Raw genomic sequence first — 25,933 nt, 5'->3', positions numbered from 1 at the left:
GAAAAGAAGAGTCAGATTATGTTTTCATCCAACAAAACATAATTTATTCTAATGAATGCATTCTAAAGTTAACTTATAATTAACATTTTTCTCACTGAGAACATGACAATATAATAAACATTATCAGTTATCTGGCACTTCTGGCATGGTCCACGGTTTTATAGTTGTTAAGCACCTATATGTACCATCTTAGACAAAATAAAAATAGAATTATTTGCAATTCAGTATTTAATGAAACTTGTATAACATACCAAGATAATCACAATGGTGTGATCACTCACCTAGAGCCAGACATCCTGGAATGTGAAGTCAAGTGGGCCTTAGAAAGCATCACTACGAACAAAGCTAGTGGAGGTGATGGAATTCCAGTTAGTTGAGCTATTTCAAATCCTGAAAGATGATGCTGTGAAAGCACTGCACTCAATATGACAACAAATTTGGAAAACTCAGCAGTGGCCATAGGACTGGAAAAGGTCAGTTTTCATTCCAATCCCAAAGAAAGGCAATGCTAAAGAATGCTCAAACTACCGCACAATTGCACTCATCTCACACGCTAGTAAAGTAATGCTCAAATTCTCCAAGCCAAGCTTCAGCGATATGTGAACTTCCAGATGTGCAAGCTGGTTTTAGAAACGGCAGAGGAACCAGAGATCATCATCGCCAACATCCGCTGGATCATGGAAAAAGCAAGAGAGTTCCAGAAAAACATCTATTTCTGCTTTATTGACTACGCCAAAGCCTTTGACTGTGTGGATCACAATCAACTGTGCAAAAATTCTGAAAGAGATGGGAATACCAGACCACCTGACCTGCTTTTTGAGAAACCTATATGTAGGTCAGGAAGCAACAGTTAGAACTGGACATGGAATAACAGACTGGTTCCAAGTAGGAAAAGGAATACACCAAGACTATATTTTGTCACCCTGCTTATTTAACTTCTATGCAGAGTACATCATGAGAAACACTGGGCTGGAGGAAGCACAAGCTGGAATCAAGATAGCCGGGAGAAATATCAATAACCTTAGATATGCAGATGACACCACCTTTATGGCAGAAAGAGAAGAGGAACTAAAAAGCCTCTTGATGAAAGTGAAAGTGGAGAGTGAAAAAGTTGGCTTAAAGCTCAACATTCAGAAAACAAAGATCATGGCATCTGGTCCCATCACTTCATGGCAAATAGATGGGGAAACAGTGGAAACAGTGTCAGACTTTATTTCCTTGGGCTCCAAAATCACTGCAGATGGTGACTGCAGCCATGAAATTAAAAGATGCTTACTCCTTGGAAGGAAAGTGATGACCAACCTAGATAGCATACTGAAAAGTAGGGACATTACTTTGCCAACAAAGGTCCATCTAGTCAAGGCTATGGTTTTTCCAGTGGTCATGTATGGATGTGAGAGTTGGACTGTGAAGAAAGCTGAGCTCCAAAGAATTGATGCTTTTGAACTGTGGTGTTGGAGAAGATTCTTAAGAGTCCCTTGGACTGCAAGGAGATCCAACCAGTCCATTCTAAAGGAGATCAGTCCTGGGTGTTCATTGGAAGGAATGATGCTAAAGCTGAAACTCCAGTACTTTGGCCACCTCATGTGAAGAGTTGACTCATTGGAAAAGACTCTGATGCTGGGAGGGATTGGGGACAGGAGGAGAAGGGGACGACAGAGGATGAGATGGCTGGATGGCATCAGAGACTCAATGGACATGAGTTTGGGTGGACAGGGAGGCCTGGAGTGCTGCGATTCATGGGGTTACAAAGAGTCGGACACGACTGAGTGACTGAACTGAACTGAACTGTATAACATACAAGTTTAGATTTAGACATGTATAGATGTATAGGGCCAATGGAAAACCATGCTGATACAAGTAAGAAAAGACTCATTATGCAGAACATAATGCTTCTGGTATATTTTATTTTAAGAACCATGCCTAATATATCCAAACTCACCAAACAATAAATCAGATTCCATATAAACTACAAGAATATCAAAAGAAAATCAGTCATTGCATAGGCATCAAAGCTTTTTTTCTTGGAAAACAGTAAGTCATTTATCTAGTCTGAATGACAACCTAAACCTAAAATCTAGATTTTTAAAATGTTTTTCCAGATACACTTAAAAAAATTTTCATTTTAACCAAGAGTCTAAACTATCCTTCCTTAACAAAAGAAGAAAAATCATAATTCAAAAAATAAACCTAAATTTTAAAAAAATTTCCTAAAGTTATGAAACAGTTTTTAAAAGATAAACACTGATTTTTAAATTATCTTAGTTATTGAATGGGCTTCCCTTGTGGCTCAGCTGGTAAAGAATCTGCCTGCAATGCGGAAGACTTGGGTTCGATCCCTGGGTTGAATACATATGAAAGATGTGCATTACAGATAATATATGATATTATTACAGATAATTATTACAGATAATACTTATCAATCCATCCCAATAGCAGTGAATATCAAAGAAACTCAATCCAGATTCCACGAGTTACTCTAGAAAAACTATTAAATGAACACCACTGTATCTTTTTTCCTTCTCTCCCTTTTTTTCTTTCTTCTCTTTGTTTCTTTCTTTAGTCTTTCTTTTCATTTTTTATGAAGGAGGGTGAGTAGACAAAAGGAGAGTTGGGCAAGAGACAGAGAATTGGCATCTTAAAAAAGGTAGTTATTTTTAAGATGGAAAATTTCTTTCTTTTAATTTTAAAATATAAGAATAAATGAATCCCTATCCTTCATGGTATTTTCAGTCAGTCGCTTTCTATAAACTTCCACTAGCACTGACTTAAAATAGCTGAGTCAGAAACAAGATATTCCTGGTTTCTATGACTAACCTTTTAATCATTCAGGCAGTAAATATTGTATACTTATGATAAAAGTACAGTTAAGCACAAAAAACATAATTAAGGCCTTATTTCAAATCTTTTAATAAAGCTTTAGAGGCAGACAAAGACAAACGGCCTTTTGGTTTCATTCAGTTTTTTCATGTATAAAGTAAAGGGATTGGACAAGTTTTCATCCAATGCTCCTTTCAGCTCTGACATCCGATGATTCTAAATAAAAGGAGAAAGTTGTGGTAGGAAGAATAATGGGCCCCTAGGGATGTCCATGTCCTTCCCCAAGTTCTCTGAATATGTTAACTAACACGGCAAAATGACTTAGCAGATGTGATTAAGTTACAGACCCGGGGATGGGAAGATTATCCTGGATTACCTGGGTAGGTGCAATGTAATCACAGGGTCATTATAAGAGGAAGGCCAAGAAAGACTGAAAGGAGATGTGATGATGGAAGCAAAGATTAAGTGATGCAACCACAAGCCAAGGAATGTGGGCAGCCTCTAAAAGATGGAACAAGCAATGAACAGTTCTCCCTTACAATCTCCATTTAAGAACCCACCTTGCTGATACCTGATTTTAATTCATTAGGTCCATTCTGGACTTCTGACCTTCAGAACTGTAAGATAATAACTGTGTGTTGTTTTAAGCCCCTAAGGGTGTGGTTATATGCTATAGCAACAATAGGAAACTACTATAATGGATACCCACAGGAGTTCAGAGGAGGGGAAAAGCACTCCTGGCTAGAATAATCTATTTTCCAGGTAAGTATACAATAATGAATCTCAATAATGACAAAAAAGCAAAACTAAGATTCTGTTCATCTCCTTACTGTTGTTGTTTAGTTACTAAGTTGGGTCCAACACCATGACCTCATGGACTCAGCTCGCCAGGCTTCCCTATCTTTCACCATCTCCCAGAGTCTGCTCAAACTCACATCCACTGAGTTGGTGATGCCAACTAACCACCTCATCCTCTGTCACCTCCTTCTTCTCCTGCCCTCAATCTTTCCCAGCATCAGGGTCTTTTCCAAGGAGTCAGTTATTCACATCAGGTGGTCAAAGTATGGGAGCTTCAGCATCACTCCTTCGAATGAATATTCAGGGTTGATTTCCTTTAAGGTAGACTGGTTTGATCTCATTGCTGTCCAAGGGCTCACAAGAGTCTTCTCTATCGCCACAATTCAAAAGCATCAATTCTTTGGCTGTCAGCCATCTTTATGGCCCAACTCTCACATCTGTACATGACTACTGGAAACACCACAGCTTTGACCATATGAACCTTTGTTGGCAAAGTGATGTCCCTGCTTTTTAATACCCTGTCTAGGTTTGTCATAGCTTTTCTTCCAAGGAGCAAGTGTCTTTTGATTTTTTGGTTGCAGTCACCATCCACAGTGGTTTTTGAGCCCAAAGAAATAAAATCTGTCATTGCTTCCACTTTTCCCCCTTCTATTTGCCATGAAGTGATGGGACCAGATACCATGATCTTAGTTTTTTAAATGTTGGGTTTTAAGTCAGCTTTTTCACTCTCCTCTTTCACCTTCATCAAGAGGCTCTTTAGCTCCTCTTTACTTTCTGCCATAAGGGTGGTATCATTTGCATATCTGAGGTTACTGATATTTCTCCCATCAACCTTGATTCCAGCTTGTGATTCATCCAGCCTGGCATTTCACATGATGTACTCTGCATATAAGCTAAATAAGCAGGAGGACAATATACAGCATTGACATTCTCCTTTCCCAATTTTGAACCAGTCTGTTGTTCTATGTCTGGTTCTAACTGTTGCTTCTTGACCTGTATACAAGTCTCTCACTGGGACAGGGAAGGTGGTCTGATATTCTCATTTCTTTAAGAATTTTCCAGTTTGTTGTGATTCACACAGTCAAAGACTTTAGCATAGTCAATGAAGCAGATGTTTTTCTGAAATTTCCTTGCTTTCTCTATGAGCCAACAAATGTTAGCAATTTGATCTCTGGTTCCTCTGCCTTTTCTAAACCCAGCTTGTACATTTGTAAGTTCTTGGTTCACATACCATTACAGCCTAGCTTGAAGGATTTTTAGCATTACTTGCTAGCGTGTGAAATGAACACAATGGTACTCAATAGTACACAAAACTCTGAACATTTTTTGGCATTGCACTTCTTTGGGACTGGAATGAAAACTGACCTTTTCCAGTCCAGTGGCCACTGCTGAGTTTTCCAAATCTGCTGACATGTTGAGACATACTGAATGTAGCACTTTAATAGCATCATCTTGTGAATAAATTTAACCAAATTAATTATCTATCTACTTCTACTTCTGATAGACTCAATGGTATTATTAGAGTATTTTTTAAATGCTTCACTGTAATGGAAGTTATACTAAGATTCTGTAGTGTATAATTTGGGGCATGATAGTACAGAATTGTAAACGTAGTAAATTATTCAATAAATATTATTAGTACATTATTTCTTTAGAACATAAGAAAATTACTGATCTTAGTCACTAAAAGTATATTACAAAGTATGTATAGCTATTAACATCTCTCAAATAGCTTCACAATCAACTACATTGCCTGAGAGTCATAAAAAACAACTCATGTATCAACTTCAGTTCTATTGTACCCTGTTTAAACTTCTCAGTCATCTCCAAAGAGTTATTATTCTGATCCTGCCATATTTTAACTTATTTCATGGATTAAACAAAAACTCAAATATGTGTAGTAGGTACAATTTTAATGCCTTTTTTATAACAATGATTAAAAGGCTAATATAGTTTAAGTGAAAAATATTTACACTCTTGCTTGTATTTTTAAACAGAAAATTAATAAAAGATAAAATTTTGCCAATTTAACTTTCTTCTTTTTCCCATTTGATTTGGACATCAATGAATAAAATTTCCATCACCATTAAAATGTAAAATTTTCTATATTCCTGCTCATTCTTTCTTCTTACCATCTCCCCTTTTGGCTCTTTTCCCATATATACCCTCATTTAACATTTTTTATTGGCTAGATACCTCCAGTTCTGCTAACTATAGATGTAGGGCAGGGGTTGGCAAACTTCTGTTATGAGGAGTTTCTCTCAAGTGATCTCTCAGCCTGGCTCCAAGATCTTCTGCTTCCTATCAGCAACCTCTAGGCCACTAGCTCTACTCTGGCTGTATTAGTTCAGGATATCCTCTAAGAATATGTTGATTTAAAGGATTAACTCCACCATAAACAAAGTTTACCTTAATAAGGAAAAAAAAAAAGGATATCATTTGTTAATGAAAATCACATCAAATATCAAATACAAAGCTGCTCATATGTCGTTTCCTATTGCTAATCACATATCCCTAGAAAATAAATGAGAGAAGGAACAATGACTTGAAAGTTGCCCTCAAGAAAGTTGCTCTCTGCTCTCCTCTCTCACCACCTAGTGCTCCTTCATTAACCATAGCTGTGAGTTGATAAAATTCTACAGACTCTCAAAACGAGAACTGTTATACATGAAGCAGCAGATTCTGGCATTTTAACCATCCTTCCACTTCGGAAGGAATACAACCAGTTAACTGCAATGATGACCTACTTGTAGAGAAAGAAAGTCTAATAGGATCCAAAAGAAACTTCAGAAGTTCCAAATTTGTTGAAAGTAAGGATACCACAAAGGCAGCTTAACAAGAAAGACAGAAGCCAACTAAAAGAGCTCACTATGGAAAGCAAGCTCTTTGACCCTAGTGAAGAAGGTGACCCCACCTAAGAAAGTCACCCTGAGGTCAAAATCAGTCACTCTGCTACAGAGGGTCAAGACATTAATTCTGGACTTGTAAGTTGGCAAGAGTTTTTATATAGAGACATTTCCTCCAGAAAGAGTTCCTGGAGAGTCAAGCTTCTATAGTTTTTAACGGTGTGATCTTAAAGTTACCTGTTTGAAAAAAAAAAAAAGAGGCATAACAAAGATAAGAACTAGATAGACTGTTCTACTAATCTCAGGAACAATTCTGAATTAAATTTGAAGTGAATGTCAAAAACAATAATTTCATCAAAAGCCCAAAATGGTGAAGAAATGTTAAGAAATTGCAGAAAATCTCTGGAGGACAAGAACAAGTTAGCCAGACTTAAGTATCACTGAAAAGAAAAACCGATAAGGTAAGTACTAGGGATGCAATGTACACCATGATGACTATAGCTAACACTGCTAAACGATACCTGGGAAAGTTGTCAAGAGAGTAGGTCCTAAGAGTTCTCATCACAAGGAGAATTTTTTTTCTTCTTTTCATTATCAAATAATTCAGTTCAGTTCATTTCAGTTACTCAGTCGTGTCTGACTCTTTGTGACCAACATGAACCACAGCACACCAGGCCTCCCTGTCCATCACCAACTTCCGGAGTCCACCCAAACTCATGTCCATTGTGTCGGTGATGCCATCCAACCATCTCATCCTCTGTCGTCCCCTTCTCCTCCTGCCCTCAATCTTTCCCAGCATCAGGGTCTTTTCCAATGAGTCAGCTTTTCGCATCAGGTGGCCAAAGTATTGGAGTTTCAGCTTCAGCATCAGTCCTTCCAATGAACACCCAGGGCTGATCTCCTTTAGAATGGACTGGTTGGATCTCCTTGCAGTCCAAGGGACTCTCAAGAGCCTTCTCCAACACCACAGTTCAAAAGCATCCATTCTTCAGCACTCAGCTTTCTTTATAGTCCAACTCTCACATCCATACATGACTGCTGGAAAAACCATAGCCTTGACTAGATGGACTTTTGTTGAGAAAGTAATGTCTCTGCTTTTTAATATGCTGTCTAGGTTGGTCATCACTTTCCTTCCAAAGAGTAAGCGTCTTTTAATTTCATGGCTGCAGTCACCATCTGCAGTGATTTGAGAGCCCAGAAAAATAAACTCAGCCACTGTTTCCACTGTTTCCCCATCTACTTCCCATGAAGTGATGGGGCCGGATCACATGATCTTCGTTTTCTGAATATTGAGCTTTAAGCCAACTTTTTCACTCTCCTTTTTCACTTTCATCAAGAGGCTCTTTAGTTCTTCTTCACTTTCTGCCATAAGGGTGGTGTCATCTGCGTATCTAAGGTTATTGATATTTCTCCCGGCTATCTTGATTCCAGCTTGTGCTTCCTCCAGCCCAGCGATTCTCATGATGTACTCTGCATATAAGTTAAATAAGCAGGGTGACAATATATACCTTTGACGTACTCCTTTTCCTATTTGGAACCAGTCTGTTATTCCATGTCCAGTTCTAACTGTTGCTTCCTGACCTGCATACAGGTTTCTCAAGAGGCAGGTCAGGTGGTCTGGTATGCCCATCTCTTTCAGAATTTTCCAGAGTTTATTGTGATCCACACAGTCAAAGGCTTTGGTATAGTCAATAAAGCAGAAATAGATGTTTTTCTGGAACTCTCTTGCTTTTTTGATGATCCAGCATCTCTTTAAATCATCATTTTACAGTTGTCAGAGAACCGCTAAAACAGAGAGGACTATAGGAGGCCACAGTCTCGGGAGGGGAGAACCTCAGGGAGGTAGCTTGTCTTTCTGAACTCACTTAAAGCATGGGGGTGTTTGTCGATTCTAGGACAAGGTGAGATGTTACAAATCATGGTTTTGCCCAGATAGAGAGGTGCTTCTACAAACACATGGAACTATGACTAGTTGCGGTCTTTCAGAAAAGACATACTTAGAAACCTCAAGATCTTTAAGCACACAGCCTATTTTCCCCTCAAAACATCTGCCACATTGTGAAGTTATTTATAACAGCACAAAGAAACAGGTCAAATTAATTTCATTTTAGTATCATTTCAACATGTGATCTATGTAAAGTTACTGAGCTATTTTACATACTTTTTCTTGTACCAAATCGTTAAAATCTGACATTTTACACTTATACCATACATATCTCAATTAAGATTAGCCAAAAACCACATGTGGCTGAACAGCACAGATCTAGAGTCTAGCCTAGCAATCAATCAAAAAACCATTACTATTATTAACCAAGCTAAGAAGAGGGAAAGATAAATAAATGAAATGATAATTTCATCTGAGAATTAGAATATACTTTTAAAATAGAAATGGTAGAGCTGAAAATAAAATATCTGAAATTAAGAATCTATCAGACTGACTCAACAGATTTTATATGTATATTATATATATATAATATATATTCACATATCAGAAGACAAAGTTGACAGGCTCCTTGAAAAATACAACTTATCAAAAATAACAAAAAGAACACATAGAAAATCTGAATAGAACTATATCTATTTTAAAAACTGCCTTGTAATTTAAAAATCCATTGCAAAACTCCAGGTCCAGATGGCATTACCATTCAATTCTTCCAAATATTTAACAAAGAAATGGTATCAACTCTGCACAAATGCTTAGAGAATAGAAAAGGGAGGGATATTTAAAAAAAATTTTTATGAGGCCAGAACAACTTTGGTTCCAACAAGTTGTTCTGGCCTCATAAAAACATTTAAAAAATATCCCTCTCTTAAGAAAAAAAAATTAAAGACCACTTTTTCTTATGAAACATAGGAAAATCTAAAACAAAAGAGTAACAAGTCCAACTAAGTGGAGTTTAGCACAGGTACGCAAGGTTGGATTATCACTTAAAAATTAATCAATGTAATTCACTTTTATTAAGGAAAGTTATGACCAACCTAGATAGCATATTTTTAATATGCTATAACTTATGTTGACCTTGTATCCAGTGGCCTTGCTAATTAAACTTTCTTATTAATGTATAAATCCCCAAAAGCAGGCAGGATGGAGAAGTCAAGAAGAAGCACGGTGCACTGCACCCTAACATCACTGAAAGCGAAAGCACCAGGTAGTTCTGAAGGTAGGAGGGTCACGTTAGGTTAAAAATAAACAAATATGCAAACAGGAAAACAAGTTATCCAATGAGGAAACAGTTTAATGTCAAGATTCTCACCAGTCCCCAGCTTAAGCAGGCAGGTGACCCTCCCTTTCCTACTCCCATAGAAAACTAAAAGTTCATATTATCTGTACAGGTTAATGAAGGGAGGATCTAGATTGAGGTAAAACAAGACAAGATGGCAGCATATTATTATTTTTTTAATGGAGTGAACGTCTAGACATTTAACAGTGAACCTCAGCTCTCTTCATCTTGCTCAGCTACAGGGCTGCTGAATCCCAGGCAGATCACCCTGGAGCCCCTTCCAAATCCCACCTCCTATCCTCCACCCTTCGCCTCTAGGCCAGAGAATGAATTACTATTTTCTGGAAAAAAAATAAGACCATAAGAAAAAGAGAAAAGTGAAAAAAGAACAAATTCATAAAATGAGAGGTACACACAAGTGATGTGAGTGTCCCCAATTTAATATTTATTAAATGCCTATTTTGTGCTAGGCACTATTCCAGGTGGTTGCAAGATATCTGTGAAAATAAAAATAATAACAAAATCTCCGCTCTTGTGGAGCCAATACTCCTACTGAGGGAAGACAGAAAATGAATAACAAATATAATAAATAAGGTATTATATAATATATTAGGTAATAAAAGTGCTCTGAGGGGAAAAAAGCTTTGGGGAAAATACAGAACAGGAAAAGAAGGATCAGAAGCACCAGAGGGCAGGTGTGTGCAGTTTTAAATAAGGTGGTCACAACAGGCCTCATTGAGAAGGTGGCCTGTGTGCAAAAAGATGAAGGTGCCAGCCTTACCACACTGCTGTAAGGCCTGGTAAGCATCAAATTCCATCACGAGCAGCAAATTGCTCCCCAACTGCTAATTTGTGCCTCACGCCTAGGCTATGAGAAAATACCCAAGGCTCTCCATGCATGTAAAAAAAAAAAAAAGAAAGAAAATAAAAACAAAAAGCAAAATTGAAAAAAAGCAAAAACAAGAAAGGAAATCTGAAGAGAAGCAATAAAGGGAGGACAAGAAATTTAAAAACAAAGCAAAGCTTTATTAATATCTTCAGCTTCATAAAGGAAAGCATCCTTAACACAAGAATAGAATGCTATTTTATAAAAAAGACCAAGAAGCAAAAATAGGTCTTAGAAATATACATATACACTGTTGTTTGGTCTCTCAGTAGTGTCCGACTCTTTGCGACCCCACGAACTGCAGCACGCCAGGCTTCCCCATCCTTTACCATCTCCCTGAGTTTGCTCAAACTGGTGTCCACTGAGTCAGTAATGCCATCCAACCATCTCATCTTCTGTCACCCCCTTCTCGTCTTGGCCTCAATCTTCCCAGCATCAGGATCTTTTTCAATGAATCAGTTCTTTGCATGCATGCACATGTGCACACACAAACACGTGTGTGTGTATATACATGTATATATGTATGTGTATATGTATGTGTGTATGTATATATATATATACACATACAGGGCTTCCATGGTGGCTCAGACAGTAAAGAATCTGCTTGCAATGCAGGAGACCCAGGTTTGATCCCTGGTTCTGGAGGATCCCCTGGAAAAGAAAATGGCAACCCACTCCAGTACTCTTGCCTTGGAAATCCCATGAACACAGGAGCCTGGAAGGCTATAGTCCACGGAGTCGCAAAGAGTCAGACACGACTGAGCAACACACACACACACACACACACACACACACACACATTTAATTATACAAAATTAAATGAACTGCTTGGAATTTGAGAAAACAAAAGAGAAAGACAATAAGAAAATCAGTGGCTCAATGCAGGAAGAATCACTGCTAACAAATGTGAATTCAGAAAGAGAGAACAGAGAAAATAGAGGAAAAATATGAAGGAACATAAGAGCACTTCCCAGAAATAAAGGACAGGTGTTTCCACACTGGTGCGAACCACAAATGCTCAGTAAGATGAAGGAAACACACACAAACACCATGGCGGAACCATCATAAAATTTCTGAACATCAAAGGTACAGCGATTTTAAAAGCCTCTACAGAGAAAAACAGGTCACAGTCAAAGCATCAGAAATCAAAAGTGGCATTGTATTTCTCAACATTTATACAGAAAACTATGAGGCAATGGAGAATGTGCTTAAAATTCTGATGAAAAATTATTTCCAAACAAGAATTCCATACCCAGCCAAATCATCCCTCGAGGGTGAGATTAAAATAAAGTTTTCAGTCATGCAAGGTTTCAACAGTTTTACCTCCCATATGGAGGATACATTTCACCAAAAGAGGAAGAAAGTTAAGAAAAATGAAGACCTGGGACCCAAGGAACAAGGAATCTACCAAAAAAGATGAAGGAAATTCCCAAGATGATGTTGAAAGGATGTCTTAAGAAGACAGTTGTTTGTCCAAGTCCTCTGAACAGACACCAAGACAGAAACAGATATACAAGAAATTTATTAAAGGAAACATCTGTGACAGAAAGTGGGGAAGGAGCCAGGGAAGGCTGGAAGAGCTGTTAGACAGCAGTGCAGGTCTGAGCCCAGGAGAAGGAGATGGGGGAAGGAGGAGGGTGGGGTGGACGTGTGATTCTGCAGTGCAGATCTAGTGAAAGTCTGGCACGGCTGTCCAGGAGTCCTTAGGCCATGGCTGCCTGTCAGAGGACTCCAGAGTACCCACGAGTGAGCCTCACTCAGTACCCCTGCTGTGCTCACTCTGGGGCATTGATGGGGTGCTGGATACCGAAAAGCAGCAGCTGGGGCCATCAGTCAGAGATCTAAGAGAAACGGTCTCAAGGCCACCATGGTGGCTCTCTAACATGCCAGCTCTGCTAACCTAAATTGCATTTTCTGGAATTCCCTTCCTGGCATGTTTCTGGTTAGGTGAGACATGAGAGAGATTTTCATGCAAGGTTTCGACAGCAGGAGTGAAGCAGCAGCCATTCTGCATTTGGAGGTAGGTGAGTCTACAGGTTTTGTATCATCAAACTAGGGGCCCACGTAAGTTGTCACTACATGCTGACACACCCCGCTGTCATGGCTCAGCAGCCAGGCCTACGACTGCTCCATCTTCCCCTGAATCTTCCTGTGGGTTCTCTGCCTCCCAAGATGAGTGTGTGTGTGCTCCATGACAAAGGGCATCACTCCTTCCACAGCACACTGACATCACAGGTGAGAGGCAGTGAGAACTGACGTGGATCTCAGTTCCTCGAGTTGGTGTATGGGTTCCAGCTTGCCCTTGCCCTTCACCACTTTACCATCTTCACTTCTGACCTTCTGCCCTGTGGATTTCAAGCTCTAGCATTCAGATGTGAAAGCAACAGCCTTGCAGAATTTATTTAACCAACTCTTACTTGTGTAAGATAAAATCCTTCAAACAAAACTATTCTATACAATACCAGCCCTCAAACACACACACATAAGCATACACCAGTGCTCTGCTTCTCTGAATGAACTTCCACTGACTGACACATGGACACAATAGCCAGGCTGAAGGTACAGTAGGGATGCTTACATGAAAAAAAAATGTGAAACTGAGAGAGGATGTATGACTGTTTCCAGAAGTTTTCACAAGATCTGTCAGAGAACTTAGGGATATATCAATAGCTGAAAACATTTTTAAAATTCAGGGGAAAAAATGAGGCAATCATTAATTCTACAAAAATAATGATTTATTTTGACTAATGTGGTCATGACAGTGAAAACATGTATAATGATTTAGTAAATAGCAAGAAAAGCTACACTAGGAAAATAAAGAGAAGTTTTTGAGAGAAGAAATACGTTTACAGGGCTGAATCCTAATATTTCATAGTAGGAACCTGCCTGCCAATGCAAGAGACACAAGAGATGCAAGTTTGATTCCTGGGTCAGGAAGATCCCCTGGAGGAGGACATGGCAAGCCACTCTAGTATTCTTGCCTGAAAATTTCCATGGACAGAGGAACCTGGAGGGCTACAGTCCATGGGCTTGCAGAGTCGGACATGACTGAGCAACTGAGCAGAGCACAAGACATCATTAGATCGTGTCTTTATGGATATGTACACACATTATGTAGACCTGCACATGTCATTTACAAATATGAAAGCAAATACCAAAAAGAACTCCCCCAAATGGCTAAAATAACTCAGAATAAGAGACGTATTCCTGAGGAGTAGGATGAAGGTGTGGGGTAGAGAGAGAGGTGCTGTTCTTGTAAGTGCTGTCGTGGTCCTTTCAGACTTTTAACTTACACACATATTTTATGGTAGCAAAAATAAACTTAAATTTAAAAAATAAAACTTAAGACAATTTGCAGTATAACTGAAAATTAAAGAATAAGACTGATTAAGTTGGCAAAAAAAAAAAAAAAAAAAGAGGGGGAACGGAGAAATCTGACAGTACCAAATGAACCAGTTAAAAGATCAAAAACAGACACGAATCTATTGCTTAGGGGATGCAGGCAAAGATGGGAAAACTATTTTTTAAAAAACCAAAGAAATTATCATAAAAGGTTATGACAGTGATTACCTCTAAAAGATATGAAAAGGATTATGACCGGGATGGGAAGAGGTGTACTTTAGCTTTGGGATGCGCATTAAGTTCTTTTTCTTACATTAAGTAAGTTACATATACACATGAACTGCGTGTGGTGCTTTACTGACTCGGGGGAGGAGGGAGTGCCAAGCACACGAGAAACACCCGCAGCAATGCCTGCACAGGGGCAGGGCTTCTCTTGCCATACGAGGCTCAGCTTTTTCCCCGTCGTTGAGCTTCCAAGCAAATTATGATTTGCTATTAAATGAGCTCTAAAATAAACAAATGTACATTTCATTTACATTTTACATTAGTTTATCTTTTATCCTAGAACAAAACTGAGAAACAGAATTTGTATGCATGGTAGGTATGTTAAAACCTTGTGTTTGTACATCTAGCATACAAATTTAGACTTTTCACATATGTGAGTAATTTTTAAGGTATAGCAAATTTAAAACATATATTGTCATTTTAAAACCATAAATCTTGATAGTAAACAAATACTCAAAACAAGGAAAGGTTAAAGATAGCCTTTAAGTATACATGGCAGAATTATATATAAGGAGACAGGCAGTTTGAAGGCTTACGGCTGGATTACAAACCACTGGAAAAGAGATGGGGGGATCAGTAATTTAAGATACCAAAGAATCACTATAAAATACTTTTCATATAAATGACTTAACCTCTAAGTGAATAATTGCTTATTTAAGAAAATCCAATTGAAGTAGAAGGATACACAGAGACCCAACTACCTTCTAAAAAAATAGTTCAGAGAAATACAAATATGGTATGTTCTCATGTGGAATGTAAAAATGCCAAACCCATTGAAATAGGGAATACAATGGTGGCTGCCAGGAGCTGGAGTTGAAGGAACTGGGGAGATATTGGCTAAAAGAAACAAACTCCTAGCTGTCAAATGAACAACTTCCAGGAACCTAATGTCCAGCATGGGGACTATAATGAACCACACTAATATATAGTTCAAAGCTGTTAACAGAGCAGATCCTAAATGTTCTTGCCCACACAGAAAATGGCAATTATGTGAGGACATGCGGGTGTTAACTGACTTTACTGGGGGTAATCATTTCACAATAATACGTGTGTATCAAATCATCACACAGTACATCACTCAACTTGGCAACAGAATTGACATATGATTCTATCTCAATAAAGCAGTAAATAAATATATAACTAAATAAGAAAAAAGATGTTTAGAGTCTCCATGAAGCCTTTAAAAGGTCTTTTCACAATCAAGTTGTCTTTAAAAGGACTGTTTAAAAAACTAACCCAAGACCTATAAGTAGAAGGCGATAAACTCAACAAATACTTTCTGATCAAGAGACATGTAAACATTTTTCCTGCAAGTATGTTACAATTCTACGGAGTTAATAACTAAAAAGTAGACTTCTGATTGCATTATAATCCTACAGACACTTTCAGGAGATGTGGAGCTCTGAAGGGGACTGGAAAGCAAAGTAATGGGGATTATCTGGGAGTGGATGAAAGAGACATCACTAATTAAGGCTGACTCCATTCAAGTTTTCTGGCTCTGCAATTTTTCCTCTTCTATGAGATAATATAACAGTTAACAGCAACTAACATGTTTGGAGCACTTACTCTTTGCCAAATATTGTTTTAAGAGTTTTACAGGTACTGAGTCATTCCAGCTTTGCAACAGCCATATGAGATACACTAATTTCACCTTCATTTGATACACAAGAAATTTGAGGCCCAGAGAAACTAACTTTCCAAGGTTCAGAGTTAAGTGGCAAAACAGGAAGGAACCCAAACCCAAGCAGACAACTCCAAAGCCAACGCTCTTGGTATGTTTAGCAACTCAAATATACAAATGCATATCCAACAGCTATGTGTAACTGAAGGTCTTAGTTTCATGAGATTTTAAAGAAAGGCACAGAAGCACATGTTTTTACAGCCTAGGAGAACACTACTTGTTTCCAAGGCTTTTTTGCTCCCTACAGCTACCATCTAGTGACCTCTACCATGTGTCAGGAAATTAACTGATCTTTGATTTAATCATCCCAACGCCACAGGCCTGATTTATAGCTGAGGAACTTGGAGTTTATAGAGAGGTTATATAATTTGCTGAGGGTCACCTAGTTGGTGAAGGATGAAGCCAGGACTTGAAAGTGATTTCCCTGCCCGAACTCTGAACATCACTGAAAGAATAATGTAGTCTTGAAGTACGTCTCTCTGGAATAAAAAATGAGGCTATGATATATTCTGAGATGAGTACAAGTGAATAAATTATTTGCAGTTCAAGTATAACCCTACATGTGCTTTAAAGAGATATGGAACTCTGAAGCAGATTTGGAGGAAAAGGAAGTAACTCAAGTGTGTGCAAGTCCCACAACACTCATCGTTTCCTATTAGTTACGCTGCCTAGAAGTAGAGCATGATGTTGGGAACAAATGAAGTTCTTCTTACAAATCCAAGCAGAGGTAAAAACCCAATATACACCTCCAGGTACATTGAAAATTACAATGCAAACATCTCTAATACTCTCAATAAAGGATTTTCAAAATAACTGAAGCAGTCCCTCATATACTTTGCAAGAACAGTGATTTCCATTGGCCCGATAACTCATATATGAAACAGATACTGTTAACAAAAGTACAAAAAAGAACCACTCTTTACTTTCAAAACTGTCTACCCAAATCTAGAACATCTGTCTAGAATAGCTAAGGTGGAGTCTACAAGATTGATATTATAGAGTAAGAAGTAATGATTTTATTTTATGTTACTTTTAAAAGCACTGAACTAATTCTACTGCTTATTGCTTAGATATATAGTTCGACTTCACCTTGGCCTGAATGACTATCATCTTAAGAAAAATGTTAACTTGTTTCCTAAAACTGCAATCAGCGACAACTGAGTAGAGAAAGCAAAGACATTTCTGTTCTATTCACAAGCACCAACAAACAGCCCAGTGGGGGAATGGCAGTGTGCCAGGCTGCTCTGTGAGCAATTAGGCTTTGTGGCAATCAGCAGGCTCAGGAGTCTTAGGCCCCTAGGAAACTAGCATGTTAAGGACTTGGTGCCCTTACCCTGCTTTCTTGGAGGCATGTTGAGATATACCTTGTTTAAATGACAATCTCTTCCATCTACAAGACTGAAAGAAAGATTAAGACAACTAATAAGTAGCAAATTGAGAACATGTGAGAGATCTGAATGCAAGCATCACTGCTTACTGGACTAAACATGATAACTGATTTCAGACAGTAATCTCATTTTAATAGTCAGAAGAATCAATAATTAGAAGGTTCATACAATTGCTATAAAATGTGAAAGTGCATTTTAACTGGTGAAAACTCAGTGAAATTCAAAGGCAAAACAACCTGAAATTCTCTCTTGATGAAAAATAGTTGAAATGGATAAAAATTCAGTTTCAGCAAAAACTTTACTAACTTTTACATGGAAAGTTTCTAAGGAAAAAAAAAACCTTATGGGAGACTGTGGACATCAACTTCCATTTCACCAAATTTAAACCTGAAGCTCCCTATTATTTCATAAATACTTTCTCTTTTTGATATTTTATGAGTCTGAAAGAAAGGTTGAGGCTGTCAACACTTTGGATTATATTCTGTAAATCTGCTATCTATGTCTTATAAGAAACCAGCAGCATAATAAGAATAAAAATAAATGAAGTATATAAGATTAAAAGTGAAAAAATTAATCTAAGGACCCATAAATATATTTTCAAATATATTTCTTGATTAGAGCAATTAGGTAAGGTCATTTTAAAGATTTTACTAAATCAATATTGTCAAGAAGCCACCATATTTAAGTATTTGAATACTAAACATCTGAATTTTTCCTGAAGTACAGGACATGTTTATGATATTTGTATATTCATCTCGCCAAGATAGACTATACTTTATAAATAAAATAGATTTTGAAGGGCAAAAGTCAATATTTAAATCAATCCTTCATATATCTCTTCAACAAAAGCTCGTTATTTCTCACCTTTACTGCTTGATAATTTCATTTAAAGCTTTTCATTATTTTATAGCCCATAAACATACACGCCTTTTCTCTACTTCCCGATGTGCCAGAAACAATCGTGTAATATACACCTATGATAACTTAGCCCATAAACAGAATTCCTCACAAATTTAAAATATAAGGACCAACAAATGTTTCACTACACTCAGAAAACACAGAGTCTTTATTCTGAGAGGAATTTTCAGTAAAAAAATGATGTGTGAACAGCAGACACTGATGTTCACACAAGCATACTGCAGACAGCCCAGCAGGCGGTTTTCTGTTTTTTTTGGATTATGCTCTGGAGGTGCTGGCACAATGGAATTTCAATACCATAATTGCTTATTTCTCTGTGTATCTTTAAAACGGCAGGTAAAGAAGAAAAAAAAAATCAACTACAAAAATAACAAAACAAAATTGTTTTTCATTCTTCCTTTCAAAGGATGTAATTTATAACCATTACACAAATAGAGAAGCAGCACAAAGAGGGGGGGAGAGAAATAAAGTAATGTTCCAAAGGTTCAGTTTACAAGGACCTCACACTAAGCTTTTTTTTTTCTCTCTGCAACTCTTACTAGAAACAGTATTATTTGCTAAAAATGCACTAGCTGCCAAGAGCCATGGTCCATCTAAAGCAAAATGCTTAAGATGGAAATAGAGTGTTAAGACAGAAAAAAAGGGCAAGATTCAGTATACAAATTTCTGTAAAAATCTATTAAAAAAAAAAGAATAAGATGAATTTGATTTGCTATTTTCTTCCTGAAAAATGATTGCAATACTAGATAAAATACTAATATATATATATATTACTGTATTAAAACAATAAGATGTAATCAAATTCCAAACTTTCTAATTAAAACTCTTTTTTTTTTTTAAGTTATTGGGAATTCAACACTAGTCTTGGTTCACATGATAGAACAATGGGAAAATTTTCCGAGTGGTTGAACACTAACCCTGACAAGTGTGGAGAGCCAACTACAATACATTATATGGTAGCATAACCTGCCACCCACGTTGCTGAGAGAACAGCTTTCAAACACATGCACTGAGCTGTAAAACCACAAAATCCCTTATTACACATTGTCTTTTTTACTCTAGGTGAAATATACCATCAACTCTTTCCATTATAAATCTTTTTTTTATTACTATTTTTGAAGCCCATTTAACAATTTGTCTTTTTCTTATAATGAAAAAGATGTCTCTTTAAAAAAGGGAAATGAGACAGGAATGTTATCACTTTCCTACAGTATTACAATGAAGGCTGATATCGGCTGCACAGTTTCTCAGGGCTGATTTTGTAAATCCCTATTACCCCAAACGAGTTTTAAGCTAAGTTCTTTTTTGTTGTTGTTTTTTCCCCTTTAAAGACCAAGGCCTGATACTGGTTCACTAAGTTTCTTAAAGCATTTGAAAAACACTTGCATTCTTTAAGACAGATGGATATATTGCTTTGGTTCTTTAATAAAATACATGGTCTTCATCATTACTCTCCTCCATCCCCACCCCCGAGAGAGAGAGAGAAAACAAAAACATCAAAATCTGTCATGAAATGAGTGTTCTCTCTTATTCTGCATCTCTTCCCCACATTGCTCCCTTCCCCCACTCCGGCACAAATCCAAACCTGTACCAAAAAACAAACAAACAAAAAATAGAGTTATTTTAGAATCCAGGATATAATGCTGCCCCAGATAATATCCTCCTTACGTTGCTGGTAAAACATGTAAATAAAGCAAGACAGTAGGGTGGCAAACACGTTTCATCCTTGTGTTATAGAGCTGTGCTTCCTCAAAGATGTGTTCTTCCTGCTCAGAACTCACTGCAATAATGACTATCAGATCTACAAAAAAGGAGCTAGACATACAGAAGAAGGGTGAAAAAAAAAAAAAACAACTTAAAGACACTAATTTACAGAAATTCAAAGACACCAGTTTTTAGAGATTCAAGATGGTTAAAATCATTCTGAAACTGTGTGTTTCTAATGTTTTGTCTGATTAGCTTCCCTCCAAAATTCTCCCTCCTATCCCTTATGCCCCTCACCTCCCCAACTTCCACACTCCATGACCCACCTCCTTCCACAGTCTGCTAACTAAATCACAGCATTATAGGACATAACAGTTTCTTCTGGGGTTTTCATTTGCAATGTTGTTAGCAAAGAGAATTTTATCTGTAAGTGTTTCTATTATACTGACAAGGTCAATTAGTTCCGTGAACTATTGGTCTTTCTGCCTGATAGATCAGTGGATTATTCAACTGGAACCATTCATAATCTATAACTGAATGAAGCCAATTAACCTCTAGAAACATGACAATACTGGTATCTAACGAGATTTTAAGTTTATCTTAATAACATGTCACAGTAATGTCATTTTCCCCAAAACTGGCTGTTGATTATATGATAGAAACTCTTCATTTGTCTAAAATTGAATTAATTTGTAAATTATGACTTATAAATTATATATAGCAACTTCTATTTTATAGAAGTTTACCATAAAAATGTTAAAGCTTTTGAAAAACAATAATCAGCTATGTCTACATTTGCTTATATGATTTATACAACTAAATATAGAATAGGAGAACCTTTTAAAATGCAACATCCAGTACTTTTATCAAGATTTCTAACAAGGTGCAGAAAGCACTACTACTCCCCCCACGGAAGATAGTGGAAATTAATTTGTATTTTACTTCAAATACTCACAAAATCTTTAAGTTGCCAAATATTGCTTATTTTTTAAAAACACAAAAGAGAATTTGCATTAATTGAGTGTTTGCTCCATGACAAGCAACATAAATAAGCCCTTTGCAAACTTTATCTTGTCTCAGAAGCTCACAGAAAAACACCGCTATCCTTATTCTATGCATTAGGAATCTAGGAAGTGGCAAAATTGATGTATGAGGCCAAATCTATCCAGTGTGCCAAAGTATGGTCTTTCAACATGACTTGGGCAGAAAAATATGAGCTAAGCCCCCATTATCTCACAGTATCATCTTGTAGTATCTGGACCACAGAGTATTGCCAGCTTCAAAACTATCCTGTAAAAGAATGATGCCCAGTTATTACGGAGCAACAAGTAGAAAAAGATGAATGAATATGGGTAACTGATACCCATATAATTATATCAACACTAAAGTTTTATTAACGGTAAGTCAATACTCCTGTTTTCATTCATTTCACTTCCATCTCAAACGTACTCCCACATGTATGAATATATAAGTGATCCACACACAGGCCTGGGCCCGTATATTACCTGCTCATACACACAAAATCATCTAAACTGTCACACTCAATACTCCCAGCTTCTAAGCCAAAGGTATTGTCTACTAGGCTGGGCCACAAAGAAGTAAAAAGCTATCTTAATACCATATATCAAGGTATCAATTTCTTTCCAAAGGATTTTTAAAATAAGTTTTAAGTTTTAAATAACTTTTTCATAGAGTAATTTTTAAATCATTTGACCTAGCGAGTCAACTTAACGTATGTTCTAGCAAAAATTGTGATTAACTCCATTTTTGCTTTATGAATTTCAAACAGAAGCAATCTGTTCAATTGTCTGGCCAAACTGCCCTAAAAGCAAAAGCCTCCCAGGAGAAGCACACTGTGCATTTCCAAAAGTCAAATACTGCTCTCAAATTCTCTGTTCTAGGAGCCTTCAGATTGGCGAGAGTGACTTTCAGGGCTTCATTCACTGCTCAGTGGAAATGTTTGCAAAAATATTTATGCAATCAGGACAGACAGAGCTTTTTTGAAAATACTGGCTTGGCTAAAAGTCATGGCAGTTAAGATGTACATAAATACATTTTTTTAATGGCATTTATACCCTCCTACTCTATAAATGTATTACTACAAATACTGTATTAATTCAAAAGAATACGTTTTCCAGAGAAAGGATTTATAAGGACCAAGAAGCAGAATTCAGAGTCATCAGTATTAAGTCAGCTTTGCTTATTTTTTAAATAAATCGAAATAAATGTCATAAGCACAAAAAGCTTCAAGAACAAAATACAAAATCAAAGGAAGTATCCACATTAGTGAGCTGTTACCTTAGTAAAGAAAGCTCCAATATTTTGACACAATGGCTCAATGTGTGCTCCAACAGATTTTACGCTATTAACTGGATCATATCAGAAAGATTAAAACTGTTAAACCACTCTTTTACAAAACGCACAAAATAATGCTGTAGTTTCAAAGGATTATTCCGTATGTTTAATTCAATGCCAATGAAAATTTCATTAAGGTTTAAACAAAAACAAAACAAAAAAACAACTAGAAGATGGCATGGAATATATGCTCTATCTAATTTTGGACAATTGATACACAAATGCCAAATATCAACACTAACTTTTTAAAAAGCAACATGTCATGTTTAGGTCTGACAGTGAGGAGCTGAATCCAAGATAACCTGTCTACTCTCCATTACTAGCACGTCTGTGTGTGTGTGTGAAAGTTGCTCAGTCATGTCCGACTCTTTGCGACCCCAAGGACTATATAGTCCGTGAAATTCTCCAGGCCAGAATACTGGAGTGGGTAGCAGGGGATCTTCCCAACCCAGGGATCGAACCTAGGTCTCCCACATTGCAGGCGGATTCTTTATCAGCTGAGCCACAAGGGAAGCCTTATATAAGACACATTTATCTAGCATTTTTCAATCTTGTGCAATCTTGGAAAGGAGTATCCTTACTGTGAGTAAGGATAAAGCAAGCAGCCATTATAAAACTTGAGAAAAAAGGAGAATGGAAGGACATAAACTTATGTTGAGAAACTTACTAAGTATCTGATACACTGCAGATGTTTTTACACAGTTTATCTTATTTAATCTTCATGACCACCCAAACAAGAGAAGTATTGTGATTCTCATTTTTTAAAGTAAATAAATAAAGGCTCCAAGAGGACAGAGGAAATGCACCGTATCACAAAATAAAGAAGTAATAGTACCACGAATTCAACTCTGATCTGACAGACTCCAAACCTACGATTAAAGTAGCATGTGGCAAAGACAATCCAGAAACATGTTTCTTCCTCTGGCTTAAGTCTCATCCTTCTGTCCCACTTTAAATACAATATTTAAAACCCAGGCTGCAGATTATGAAACAGACTGGGTTTTTGCCCCCATAAGCCAAGGTTAGAGAACTCTGTGTTCAATGGCAAGTACAATATGACTCTGGGGGAATAACAAGTTTCAAATGACTATGACTTCAGGTTAAATGGAGTTCAGTGAGTCATGGTAATTTCATGCTACTGATAATCCTGATCCTAGTCAACAGAAATTTTAAATTTGAATTCCATATTTGCCTTTGATAATTCTCTCTCAACATAAGGCAACTCTTCATTCAAAATAAGTATTTTACAGCCAGGAACATCTCTCAATGCCTTTCATTATTCTTCCACAGAGAAATGACAAAAATTTTAAATGGATAAAGCTAAAGCTAACATTTAACAACCAGATTTTACAAACTAGCTAAGAATAATTTTGAGTTGATTTTTATCCTTTCATTATCTTAAATGTGACACAATCTCCCAAATACTACAGTTGAAAAGTGAAGGCAGGCAGAGATTTCTTTTCATTCATCAGCTTGTTCTTACTCCCTAAGTGCCTTTCTTATCCTACTTAACCTGAGCTTATCACCACTGGGCCAGGAATAAGAGGTAAGCTACAAGTCTCCTAGATTCTCCTAGGAGGTAAATTATATTCCCTGTAGTCATCATCTTCTCCAGGATCATACGCTTACACCAGAAAGTGGGGCTGCCAGGGTGGAATCAGTTTAAGAACTAATCTGCCTAGAATTCTTTTCTTTAGTAAAGCTAAAACAGATGCCCCTCTGCTATCTTTAAAATAAATGCTAGGGCCATTGCAGGAAAAAAAAAAATTGCACAAACATTAACTGAGCACCTATGTGCCACATACTTAGGCATGAGGGTGATTAAGACAGATACTGTCCCTGTGCTAGTGGAAGCTACCAAAGATTTGTGGCAGCTGATAAGAAATATGGCATAAAATTATTAAATGGCAGAAAGGAAAGATGAGGGCACAGAAATACACACAGAATTGTTATTAAGTAGGTCACAAAATTTGGCTCTACAATTCCTGGCAGTCAAAAAAAAGTGGGTATCATTATTGGTTCTGACAGTACAGATGTTCTTCTACTTATAGTCCAAAGAGCTATCATTAAGTCCATTTAGTCATATGTGTGAATTTTTAACTATAAAAATCAACTGCTAATACCACATATTGGTAATTAACAGAGCTGATGAACTTCTCCCCCTACCCACTGCTCTCTTACAACAGTCAGATTTTCATGTCTATTAAAGTCCTTAAGCTCAAAAGTTCTTCAGTAGAGGAACTTGTGTGAGTGTGTGCACGCATGCATAATAAGAACCAAAACACTTTTCCTGAATTCAGATCTGGAGGAAATTTTTACTCTGGATCTGTACAAAAAGGCCACTTTGTGATACAGTAGACTACATCCTCAAAAATATTCCTAACAGAATTACAACAAATTTCATAATTTCTTATGTGTCTCAAAGTAGGTCTATTGGGCCAACAAAGGTCCGTCTAGTCAAGGCTATGGTTTTTCCTGTGATCATGTATGGATGTGAGAATTGGACTGTGAAGAAGGCTGAGCGCCAAAGAATTGATGCTTTTGAATTGATGCTTTTTGTGGTGTTGGAGAAGACTCGTGAGAGTCCCCTGGACTGCAAGGAGATCCAACCAGTCCATTCTGAAGGAGATCAGCCCTGGGATTTCTTTAGAGGGAATGATGCTGAAGCTGAAACTCCAGTACTTTGGCCACCTCATGCGAAGAGTTGACTCATTGGAAAAGACTCTGATGCTGGGAGGGATTGGGGGCAGGAGGAGAAGGGGACGCCAGAGGATGAGATGGCTGGATGGCATCACTGACTCGATGGACTTGAGTCTGAGTGAACTCCAGGAGTTGGTGATGGACAGGGAGGCCTGGCATGCTGCGATTCATGAGGTCGCAAAGAGTCGGACACGACTGAGAGACTGAACTGAACTGAAAAGATAAATTCTATAAAAGCAATTTTATAAATAATGCAGCCAAAGTATAATGGTTTTAATAGCTAGAGAACATGCATGTCTTCAAGAAATTCCCAATTTTAAAAAATGAGGAAACTCAACTCTTGGAAAATTAGTCTGAAGATCTAAAAATAAGCTTTTGAGACTACTGGCAACTCAGTCATTTTTTACATAAGTTTTATGTGTATTATCTGTTTATTGTAATTCCCAAAACATAGGAAAAGAAAGCTTTCATATTAAGCGGTTAGCAATATCTAAAATGAGTATAATACTTAGTGAACAATGAAACCAAATGCAATCTTTTTTTTAAAGGACTATACATTTAAAGGGTACTTCATGGCAAATAGAAGGGGAAAAAGTAGAAGCAGTGACAGATTTTACTTTCTTGGGCTCCAAGATCACTGCAGACAGTGACTGCCATGAAATTAAAAGATGCTCCTTGGAAGAAAAGCTAGGACAAGCCTAGAAACCATACTAAAAAGCAGAGGCATCACTTTGCCAACAAAGGTTCATACAGTCAAAGCTATGCTTTTTGCCAGTAGTCATGTACAGAGGTGAGAGTTGGACCATAAAGAAGGCTGAGCACCTAAGAATTGATGCTTTCAAATTGTGGTGCTGGAGATGACTTGATTCTTGAGAGCCCTCTGGACTTCAAGGAGATCAAACCAGTCCATCCTAAAGGAAATCAACTCTGAAAATTCATTGGAAGGACTGATGCTGAAGCTGAAGCTCCAAAACTTTGGTCACCTGATG

At 37.3% G+C, this 25,933-nt stretch overlaps 1 protein-coding gene across 4 annotated transcripts in view; it reads right to left on the bottom strand.

Annotated features, from left to right (window-relative positions):
* Positions 1–25,933, bottom strand: part of ANAPC10 (anaphase promoting complex subunit 10) — an 83,007-nt gene that overhangs the window by 1,706 nt on the left and 55,368 nt on the right. The window contains exon 5 of one of the 4 annotated variants that reach the window (XM_010813723.4): positions 1–25,933. This exon is cut by the window's right edge and continues 18,057 nt beyond it. The gene's annotated coding sequence lies outside the window, so the exon portion shown is untranslated. 4 annotated transcript variants of the gene reach the window in all.

The sequence above is a fragment of the Bos taurus genome, chromosome 17 (genome assembly GCF_002263795.3).
Source record: "Bos taurus isolate L1 Dominette 01449 registration number 42190680 breed Hereford chromosome 17, ARS-UCD2.0, whole genome shotgun sequence".
Taxonomy (NCBI): Eukaryota; Metazoa; Chordata; class Mammalia; order Artiodactyla; family Bovidae; genus Bos; species Bos taurus.
This window is presented reverse-complemented; position numbering and strand designations above follow the sequence as displayed.